Raw genomic sequence first — 12,565 nt, 5'->3', positions numbered from 1 at the left:
TTCTGCAGAAATAGAAATACTGGTTGTCTACTCACTTAATTTGGACAAAAAGGGGTGTAGTACTTTACTGTACTGAATAACACCTACTCTGATAGTGTTCTTATCTGAAAGGCTGTCAGCACAGTTTAATGTATTGAGTTGCATTTTTAACAGCGTACAAGGTTGCTGATTGTCCCCAACTAACACTAAACTTAATGTTCATTACTATTAATGTAACAAGAGTAACGCTCTGTGACCCTTTATCGTTAATCCTCACAGACGCCATCGCCTTCCAAAGGATCGACCACTAGATGGAGCTACATGTACACCATTTGCAATCTGAGGAAAACCTGGAAGGAAGGAATCCACAAAGAAAACAGAAAGAATATATAGTGAATAATGTGGGTGCGTGTGGGGAAAAGAGTGGTGATGACATGGATAAATAAAAAGAACAGCAGAGGATTTTTTTTTTTTTTTTGGTCCCTCGTGGGTTGAACAGAGTCTCCTTAGACCTTCCATGCCTGAAACTCAGCACCTGCGTCTCTCTCTCCCAGCCAATAACGCACACACACACACACACACACACACACACACACACACACACACACACACACACACACACACACACACACACACACACACACACACAGTAGAATATCTCCATCAGAAAAAGTCATTACCTTCCTGCATCATTCACTTTGTCATATGAGAGAAAGGAGAACAACTCTTCTAGGATGAACTCATTTTTTCTTAAAGCATTCCTAAGAGAAGGTGACAGTTGTGTATCTGAATCTTCCTCTTTGAAACTTGCGAGAGGAAAATATTGATGTGGGCTTTAATGTCCATTGAGGTCAATTTAAAACAACGCAAATGGCCCGAGGGATGAAACTCTATGTATAAATGTTTGGTTTTTGCACCACTTTTAACGGTTTGACCATCGCCATCAAGTGAATTCCGGGTGGAAAACGTGCTGCGCTCAGCAGCTGTGTCATTGACAGAAAATCCAGATTCAGGATCCAGAGAGGAGAATAATCATTTATTTCATCACCGTTCATTTTTAGATAACGTCAACCACAGCTTAGTATGGACTTTGGACGTTATCCCATACTATCTTCACGTTGCTCTCTGCATTTGCACACTCGCATGTTTGTACTTCTATACTTGGGTAGACCTTGCTTTGTCTAACTTTAACCTAGTTTGAACCTTAACCCTGAAACTTTAACCTAGTTTGAACCTTAACCCTGAAACTCAAGGCTGAAGCCTCCTACATTTCACGTGTCCTCTCTCTCACAGCATTTACCATTCTAATGGGTCCTCGTGGGGAAAAAAGTACAAGAACACACGTCCACGATGCCTGATGCCTGAAGCGGCTCAGCCGGGCCTTCTTGACCTTTTATCTGCCAACCAATCACATTGAATGATGCCCATCACATATGTGATAAGCTCCTTAAAGCACTTTAATATAACTTTCTCGCTTTTCCCTCTGTTTGTCTTTTCCCTATGCCGATATCTTTCTCCATGTGCTCTTATGCTCCCTCTCTAGGATAGTAGATATATATATATATATATGAGAGAGAGAGAGAGAGACAGAGAGATTTATCTGTCTCACTTGCTCTTTGGTGGAAAAGGGCTCCAAAACCTTTACCGAATCTCCGATTTTACTTGGAAATGTCATATCAGAGTGGATGTTATCCGTCTTGCAAGAGCTGCATTTCAACACGGAAACACGGAGATTGTGATACAGATCATTGCTGAATCATGCCAGTAGTCTTTGATCCTTATCTGATATACTTAATTTAACTTTTTTCTTCAACTTCATTTGATATCCATCATGTAAACAGAGGCATTAAATTGCATGAAATGGCACCATCATTTAATTTTATTACACGCAACAGACTGGTTATATATCGCTGTACCTTTAAATATTTCTGCAAATCTTCAAAAGTATTTCAGCATTCCAAGGAATCCAGTGTCAGGCCCTGATTCAGGGTGTAACTAGGCCTGTCGCCATATGCAATATATTGACACATCGCACAATATAGGAAAATGAGTGCGATCAAATTTGGTGGTGCGATATTCATTTTACACTTTAAATTGCCCGTAGTTGTGTGAATGTGAGTGTGAATGGTTGTGTGTTTCTGTGTTGCCCTGCGATTGGCTGGCGACCAATCCAGGGTGTACCCTGTCTATCGCCCGAAGTTGGCTGGGATGGACTCCAGCCCCCCCCGCGACCCTGTGTGCAGGATAAGCGGTTTGACAATGGATGGATGGATGGATATTCATTTTACGTATAAATGATCCTCACCAACATTTTAGTCAATTGCGCCGTCCTCTTGTCTGCTTTCACTGTCGGAGGCGGGGCTCAGGCAGCGCATCGCCCTGCCGGCGGTCAAAGGCCCCCGGGTCAAACCTCCCCGGCTGCCGCGACGCGCTTTTCGCTGGGCACGTTTTCTTGAACCTACCGATGCTTTGCCCGCTCCGCGATTCTAATGTTTCTAACGCTCTTCTTCTCTTCTAGAAGACACTTCTTCTAAAGAGGGTACTTGTATTGCATAAATGGTCTAAAAATTGCAATAATATCGCATATCGTAGTAAATGTTGGTGCAATAATCGCACAACAAAAATTTGATAACGTGACAGCCCTAGGTGTAACGTCTGTGCTCAGGTTTCAGTGTGTGGAATCGCACGACAATTAAAAATACATGCACTGTTGATTGCACCCTTCCAAATGTTTCACGCTGTTTCACTTACAGTGCAACACTTGTTGAGTGAGAACGTGTTTTGAAAACACGATAAACATTCACAAAGTGATGAGTGAATCATAATTGTATTTATTTCGTTTTGCCACAGTTGGTAAGAAGCATTTTTCCAATGCTGAAGCCTCTTGTCAACACTCATAATGGCTGGTTTAAACACCTAAATGCTGTTTGACCAGACGGCTAATTTATGACACAAAAGGCAATAAAACTCCCACACAATAAATGTCCCAAAGTTCCCAGAGCAGTAACTTCTTCCATCTGTCGCGCAGAGTTTATTGCAGATACAGCCAAATTTTCAATAACGCAGTAAGAATCTTGTTAATGTACCTTTGGTTGGTTATACATGGACCAAATAGCAAACACTATGCTTGTTGAATGTTTGTGCAAGTGCACGGCAACTCTGGTTTTCCAATGAATAAATCACATAAAATGATTGAGAGTCACAACAGAAAGACTAAGGCAAATCATTTAATGTGGGTTGCTTAAAAAAACACAAAAATGTCAAATGTATTCAAGCAACATTTGTTGTTCTGACATGGAAAATTTAAAAAATGTCACTTTATCTGTGATCTCTATCATTTTTTCGAAGTCTCATTTGTAGCTGAAAAACTGCTGTAAACTCTTAATACATAAGTGTGTATTATAGGTTTTTGGATTTGACACACTGTGCTGTGGACCTGCATACGTTTAGGTGCTGGCTCATAAGAGACAACTGTTATTCGCACAGCGAATGCAATGTGCATTAAAGAACAATTATCCAGATCATAGTCTCACAAAATCAATGACATACTTCCTCGACAGCACAGCGAATACGGTAAAAGGTTTGTCATCCGGAATAATCTTGATATTTCTTTTGGATCTAAAAAGAGGAACCGTAGCATGAAAAATCCTGTTAACCGCCAGTTCATTAGCTTTCAATGAAGCAAAATGGGAGAGCCAGCACATGACAGAGCAGCCTGTGAGAAAGATGGGATTTCTGGCAGTATGATCTCGCGTGTGTTTGGCTGTTTGCATTCATCACTTTGTGGGGACCAAAGGCTCTTTCCACAGTCACACTTTTGCGGACTCAATTCCCATGTTGGAACAAAAAATTGGCACCAACAAGAATAAAAAGTTATGCTCAGCATCACGACACAGTAGAGGGTTACACACAGTTTGTATGCAAATACTTTATTACTCTTGTTGGGACATTGGATGCACATCACACAACAGTTTTTTAGTTATGGATTTACAAGAGAAATCTTGTCCGTTCAAACAAAGCTCAGCTCAAACAAAAACCCATAAAAAAAACATTACAGAGTGAAAAACCACACAAGACACACAATGTAAAGCAACACACAAGACCATACGATAGAAGTCACGGTTAAGGAGTACTGGAGCACTGACTGAAATGAAGGCGGCCTTTTTCGCTCGCTTACACGCATGTTTTTCTGTGGGCGCGCGCAGATACAATCTACACGTATCTGCACAGGTGGAGCACGTGAACATCAGCCGTCTGCGCGCACGTCCGTCCTGCAGTGCGATCAAAGCTCAGGTTTCACGTGAGTGTTTGTTGATGGAGCCTTGGGGCCATACCCCCATGTTTACATGTTTTACTGCGGTCATGAGACAAGCAGAAAGCATGGTCATGTCCAATGTAATCAGACTTCTTTTTGCAACCAGAGGAGTTGCGTCCTGAAGGCAGTTAGAACGAATGCCGGTTAAACTAAAGCTTCTCCATCTCTCCCTCCTTATAATGGTTCTATTGGTGAAGTTAGTGTATGTTAAAGTGAGCTCCATCCTGTGAAACCTTCAAGGGAAGCTCTGTGTAGTTAGATCATGATTTACTGTCCACACTGGCCACTGGAGATTATTTCAGTTTAGCTAAAGCATTGCTTTGACATTTACAGCAGAGAGCAACAGAAGCACGGAGGATATATTGTACTAAGTGAACGAGGAGGCCCATCAAGTCACATCGATACACATGAAGGTGATGAGAAAAGAGTCAAGTGGAGTAAGTATGAAGGAAACGGACGTGGTGCATGGTCAAAGTTTACCACTCAGTAACTAAAAGGTGGTGATAAGGAGCATATCGTAACCAAATCCCCCATCATGTGTATGAAGTGGTCTTCCCATTTATAATTCATAGAAATGAGGAAACGAAAGGGGAGGGAGACTTTGGCTGGTTATTCTTGTCCATACGCCTGTCATTTACATGTTCACACCTCAACCACCCACCCGCACTAAGTCTGTCTCTCATTTGTCCAATCCGCTCACACGTCTTTGCACTTGTGAGTGGAGTGTCTGCCCCACTGTGTGTGTGTGTGTGTGTGTGTACGAGAGTGTGGGTCCGTCTTCTATTTTTATTTGTGTGTGTCTGGCTAATTCCTTCTGCCAGAAAATGTCCTGAAGCAAGAATTGGGAGTTGAGAAATTGTCCGCTGCTCCATCAATATGTGACATGGTGCCAAAACGGGCACACGCAGCTGCTTTGGATTAGCATGGTCCAACACCGCCGGGTCTCACAGCCACGGGACCGCCAGAAACCAGCGCAGAGTGCTGAGATGGAACAAGTTTGAGATGCTGCAAAACTAAAACACATAACCGCCAAAAACTGCTCCAAAATCCTGCAGACAACGAGAACCATATTAGGAATCTCTTACTTCAGAACTGTGCCGTTCTAAACAGTTTGGCAAAACTCCACTCTACTGTTGGCAAGACAATTAGTGGCAATTAGTGAGAATTGAAATCCAAGCCTATTGGATAATAAGGAAAAGAAATGACAGAAAATACAAATTACTTTTTATATTGAAAGAAAATTAACAAGGAATTTCATATCATTTACATTTTCCTATTTTTTTGGACCCAATGTGTCTTTTTTAACAGGGAGCAATTTCAAAATGTCAGCTGAGACTATACATTTCTTCTGCAGATACATCTCTCTCTCTCATATATATTAATATATATATATATATTTTTATTTATTGTCCCAGTTAGTGTAGCAGTGTCCCGTGTAATCAAAAACAGTGAAAACATGCAGAACAATCTGAAAGGCCCTTGAAGCACTGCTGTTGTACGCGGTGTAGACCGTGTCTCTCGCCGTATCCGCTGACAAAAGATCACGTCATTTCTCTTTCCCTTTACTTTCACTCATCTCCATTCAATCCTCCAACTTCCTCCCTCAGCTCTCGTTATCTCCGCATTTCGGTGCCTCCCGCCCCTCGCTCCTCTTCCTTTCCTCCCCTTACTGCCAGTATTTAGGGGCCCAGTTAACAAGCCATTGAGGCCCCATCTTCTCTGCTCCCTAATCACACATGCAATATTCAGATGTGGCTGTCACTCACGCAGCCACATTAAGGCCGTCATCTCATCTCTCCTCTCTCCACTGCTTCTGCTCTCCCTCCCTCGTCTCCTCGTCTTTGCCGCCCTCCTTTCCTCATCTCCTACACGCTCTCATCTTTCCGTCTGCCGCTTACATTTTCTCCCACTTCCTCTCCGCCCTGCCTCCCTCTCACACATCCAATCTCCTCCTCTGTTCCCATCTGCGCACATAGAAAGAGGGAGACGTCTTCGGTCCTTTCATGTAACCGGCGGAGAGGGACTTGCGCTGAAAACTGTTTATCTTTTCATCGAGGCGCTACGTGCAGGATCTGCTTATTAATGGTAATTTGCTGTAATTCAGACACGTCGATGCATTCTAAAAACAAATATGCCGATCACATTGAAGAGGAAACCCTGAGAATCTGCTTGGTGTGTTAATTTGGGTGAATACGGACGTTTTTACGCTTGATTGCCTGGTAAATGTATTGCGGATGCATCCGCCAACAGCATATTGAAGGTGGACATGTTTAAATGCAGCCGTAAGACAAACCACAGTTCTGCCAACATTGGTGTAAATGAATACTCATGTGAGTTATTAGTAGCAAGGTGATATGGTCCAAACCCCCGACCCGTTTATTGCTGTTCATCCGTGAAGTGTTGTCAGCGGTTCCGTGCAGGCCAGTCGAGTTCGTCCACACCTCCTCATCTCGTCCCGGACCCAAGCGAGCCACGAGGCCTGTTCAATGGCGATCGCAACTAATAAAAAGATTTCAACGGCATTAAAAGTCAGTCACAGTGGTCACTCCCATCTGGCAATGTTGTTCAATAGAGAAGTGAGGGGGGGAGGGGGAGACATTCTCCGAGTTATCAAGCTCACTAGCTTTGGGTGCTAAAAGGATATCCGAGTTGACACAGTTTACTCAAAAGACACATTTTATCAACGTCCCCTCTCTCAAATCGTTTTACATCATTGATAGAGCTGTTTATTCTCTGTGAGAATGGAAGCGGTTGGTTCAACACAGCCCGCGTTAGCCTCGTAGCTCGGCAGCACGGATCCATCCATTTCAGTCCTCTTCTCTCTCGGACCATTAGTAAGATGCATATCTTATTAATGGTCCTGTGTGCCCGCGACTGGGATCATTCTTTTATGGGTAACGCAACATCAGGCTTGACTTTAATGAAACATTCCTAACTTTGTTGAACTGAATGTGACAGCTAAATACATACATGTAAATATACTGAATTGCTGTTCATTAGGATAACGGCCAACGGCACGAGATCGGCCCGTTGTCACACACATTCAATCCAGCTATTGGAGTCAATATCTGACCGAGATCTGATTTCTCCCTAGATAGAACGGAATCATATTCAGTTATTACCAACGCGCTTTAGCAGGGACAGAAAGGGAATCTACAGAGAAGAAGCTCTATGGACGAACCATCTTTTTAAAAGCAAAGCTTTATTCTGTTCAACTGAACACTTGCGGCCAGGTTGCAGTTCATTTACGACTTGCAAATATATCCGGCCGCCATTTAGTGAATTCAGACTTCAATTGGTTAAAATGTCTTATTAATAGCAATGCGCAGACAACTGTGCAAACTAATAAGTCTCCCTTGCTCACTCTGTATTTCTCCCCACCATTACGGCTCTGCAGTTCTTTTTTACGCCATATTTATAATCAGCACGAGCGTGGAAGGGAATCCAAATGCAATCACAGTCAATTATACTCCTCGCTGTGCACATGTGCATTTGTGTGTGTGTGTGTGTGTGTGTGTACATTTCCACCCATTAAGTCGTGACGCACTGATTAGCCGTCAACTCACACGCTGCTCGACCGCCAGTCTCTCACACACACACACACACACACACACACACACACACACACACACACACACACACACACACACACACACACACACACACACACACACACACACACACACACACACACACACACACACACACACACACACACACACACACACTTTGCTTGCCATCCATTATACACTCGGGGTACTTGTCACAGTTATGGTCACAACAGCAGGATGAACTGCGGCTAATTCAGTTGAATAAAATATCCCGAAAGAGCGGGTGACATGGTTTAATGAACACAGTATTTAGCAGATCCTCAGTGACTCTCTGAGCCTTTTCAGCTTATTTTGCCTCAACGTATCAGACCTGTTGGCTTGTATTTTGCTGGTTCCACTGCAGTCGTCTATTCCCTCTCCACCGTTTAGCCGGATCCATTCTTCCACATTCTGCCCCAGTTGTTTGACACGCTCGCCCACCATCTGCCACGCGCTGTTATTGTTATGTATACGTTAGCAGGGGGTGGGGGGGGGGGGGGGGGGGGGTCTGCTACATTGGGATACTGTGCAAGGTTATGGTGAATTAGCTGCTGTAGTTGGTGGGATAGTTTGTGTTCCCAAAATGGCAACAAATGAGATAAGGGCATGCCTCACAGAACAAAATGACCAAACTGAAATCCTGTGTACCGGTGGGAGTTTGTTTCCGATCTGCAGCAAAGCTCGCTGAGATTTCTGTGTGTTTTGGACCAAAAACTCCCCGCCCACTGGCATCTCAGGATGATCTCTTCTTGCCAAAACACACACACACACACACACACACACACACACACACACACACACACACACACACACACACACACACACACACACACACACACACACACACACACACACACACACACACACACACACACACACACAAGCAATGCTACAAGACAATCTAACGTCTGGGAGTTAAAATGACTGAGAAATTCAACTGAGAAAACTATAAGCAATGTTGATGTCGTATTATATTTCCTGTTACGGTTCCTATACAATAAAATGAATTATTTAATTTAACATCGAGGTCATAGTTAGTGTTGGTGTTGTACTGGAGAGCTTTTAGATTCAGATGTATTTCTTGTCCTTCCCATTATTAAGCTGTTGTGTCGTGGTGTTTTATCCTGTTAAAGAGGATCAGTTGTGGGTTATTCATTGTTGTTATAAAGTTATAACCATGACTCCATGTTTAGCGCTCCTCGATGACGTGTGATAATAAATACTGCCGCCTGTAAAAGAGCAACGACAGTTGATGCGGCGTAACGGTACATAAAACAAATCATACCGTACAATGAGGAAATCCTACTTCCCATTAATGTATACGATGAGACACCTACAAGATAATGACACTAACACAAGCTCTGTCATATACAACTAAATAATTTACTCATCTTCAAAAACAAATGGAACTTTTTAAATGTCAAATACAAGTCAAATTCCACTTATCGTAGCTTAGAGCATATGGTTCAAATATCAACATCATCATTCCGTTAAATGGGTGTCATCAGTGGTTGACAGACGTCAGCAGGGTCGATTCAACAAAAGAAGGAATGAAAGGAGACAATATCGGAAGTATATTAACAAAAGCCAAAAGTAACACTGGGGAAGAGGCAGTTTCTGTTGTTCGGAGTCTTGCAAACCCGGCGTGGCTGTGAGGTTAAGGGTGACCCCAGGAGAGACAGCACAGGACTGTCCCCCTGACGCGTTGCATCCCTTGTTAAATAAACAACAGGTTGTTTTCTTTTTGCAGGACTTTCCTCTGGGAGATCGGGGTTTGCATCATGCCTCTCTACGTCGAGGTTAAGCTACACAAAACACACTATTTTCCTCAACTTTAGCAAGTCTTTCTGTTTGTTTTGAGAAGGAAAACTGTCATTCAGTTTTATACTGTTTGGATAGTTTGGAAGAAAAAACAACCGAGGATTGTTTGCCGGACTATTTACTTTTTTATTAAAATACTAATTAAGCTGTAGAGGGAAATAGAATCAGAACGTAGCCATTCATATTAAGATTAATCCTATATTTGGAAGCGCAAACAGTTTTTAAATGAGCTTTCACTCGAAAGCCATCAAGATATATATTGCATATCATATTACTGAAGGAAAAATGCAGCCTGATCTCCAAAACCTGTTCGTAAAAATGTATACGAAAATCTTGAACATACAAATTCGTAGTGATACATGCTAAATATATACGGACTGCAACTGATGACGTCACCCTATTCAAAGTGAATGGGGACCTGCACCCCGTGAACACACTTTGTGTAGTCTAACGATGTAAAATAAACGTGTTCTGATTGCATTTTTGACGAGAAATCAATGTTAAATTGTAAGAATAGAACACTAACCCTAACCCCCTCAAAAAATCCAACATGGCGGAGAGACGTTCACTCAAGAATCCGACATGGTCCGCCATGTTGTTCACTCAAGGGGCGTGGTTAACCACCGCCAGTTCGTATGCATTGTTACGAATTTGTATGTTCAAGATTTTCGTATACATTTTTACGAACAGGTTTTGGAGATCACGTTGGAAAAATGGGATCCGGATCCGTATCAAATTCAATAACTGCTAAAATATCCCATGAGAAGTGAGAGGAAAAACATGAATTATGTAATAAACCAGGCCTGTCTGTCTAATGAAGGTCGTAACAAAACGGTCCACAATAAAGTTTTTACCTTTCCTGTAGGAATGAGGAGCCTTTTATTTCCTCTTGGTGGACGTTTTGTTCGCCGATGAAGCTCTGCGTTTCTTAAGTGGTACACATGTAGTACATAGTGATAATGAGACTGAGCGAGCTCACTGAGCAGCTGTTGAGTGTAATTAGTATTTAATCTTGTGGAGGAGAGTGCTGTGAATATTCACACTTTGATCAACGCGAGCGGCCCATCATCTCTCGTCCTCTCATTTTATTTGATTTCCTCCTCCTCCTCCTCCTCCTCGCATCTCCCACTTGTTTGGACTCCCGGAGGAGCAGGAGCATTTTGCATTTTAATTGTGGAAAAACCACCTCCTTTCCTCCTCCTTCTTCTCTGTGTGTCTGTTTCTGTCTCTTTGCTCGGTGGGTCTCTCAGGGATGATAACAGCTTTATTACATTATTGTGCAATCAGCATGATGATATCTTTACACGCCAAAGGCCAAAACCTATCACGCAGTTTGTAACTGGTGCCCTGTGGAAACCTGCAGCCTCCAAAAAAGGAAAGCTTCCCCGCAGTAAATAAAGGTTGTCTTTTTCTCCACAGCTTCCTGTGACATGTGTTCTTTTTGCTGTGAATCATTAGTTTGTGGTGATCTTGGGGTCATGAAACACTTTGAATGTGATACTGAGAAACTGTAGCTGCAGTCACTTGGTGGAAAACAACGACAGCAAAAACAAAAGCATCTCTGTTCTTATGGAAACTGTAAGGATAAAAACAGCAAAGCTGATACGTTTTCTCTTTCAAAGAATTACCACTTTAGCCTTTTACAGGCAGGTTGAGGTTAAATCAAGATCGATCTTTATAGACATTTGGTTTGGTGGTTTGAGGAACAAGGGACCCGATAGCTACTTGTGCCACAATGCTAATCAGTGGAAGCATGGGCAGTTATTCAAATGCAATCACTGACAATTACAGTCTGCATACGGGTGTGTGTGTGTGTGTGTGTGTGTGTGTGTGTGTGTGTGTGTGTGTGTGTGTGTGTGTGTGTTTGATTAGCCAGTGTCTTACTGATTAGTCATCAATCCTCATGCCGCCAAACGGACTGTCAGTCAGACAACAAACAGAAAGTAAATATACGAATGTGTCTGTGAGCTTTACAAACTTAAAAATTAGTATCATCTTTTCATTCCACAACCATTTTTAATTTGTGTATTTTTGTGTGTAAGCGCCACTGGCAGCGATGGAGGATGAGTTGAACAAACACACAACTTCTAGCCAGAAGGCTGCCGTTCCGGTCCCATGTAAAACCAAAAATAACTTTTACACTTTTTTATGCAAGAATGTCCGCTGAGGGCCTTTCAACACAACCCATGATCCTCCCATGATGAGTAAGTGGTGAGAGGCCCGACAGAAGTGCTTTGTGCGAGCTGGTGACCGTGGTTGGAAAACGAGAGCATCTGAGCAACAATAAAAAAAGACTCTTATCCCCTTTAATTCCGTGTACTCTCAGTAATGATGATTACAATTTGGGGTTCTGTGGCTTTCTCTCGTTTGTTACAGACAGCCTGTGATTAATTAATGTGGAAATGTTTGATTGCATTGCTTTGAAAAAAAAAAATGGTATAATTAGGCTACTAGTATTTTAAACGCCTTGGAAACGACTGAAATCGACTTTTCAAATTTGAAACGTTACATAACATTTCAAAGAAGGAACCGTCAGGGGGTTTGAACAGCGGTGGCCTTCACCTCTGGCGCACCTCCAACGTGCGCTCACGGTGCAACAAACTGGACGAAATGCAGCTGCTGGTGAGGAGAGACAGAGACTTCTCTACATCCTCCGTCTTGTGCTTCACGGAGACGTGGCTCTGCGGATCGATACCGGACTCCGCTCTCCAGCTGGCGGGATTCCAGCTGCTCCGAGCGGACTGCGACACGGAGCTCCCCGGCAAGACAAAGGGTGGAGGAATCTGCTTCTACTTCAACAACAGCTGGTGCAACGACGTAACGGAGATCCTAAAACACTGTTCTCCTGATCTGGAAACTT

This window comes from Gasterosteus aculeatus, chromosome 13 (genome assembly GCF_964276395.1).
Source record: "Gasterosteus aculeatus chromosome 13, fGasAcu3.hap1.1, whole genome shotgun sequence".
NCBI classification, from domain to species: Eukaryota; Metazoa; Chordata; class Actinopteri; order Perciformes; family Gasterosteidae; genus Gasterosteus; species Gasterosteus aculeatus.
This window is presented reverse-complemented; position numbering follows the sequence as displayed.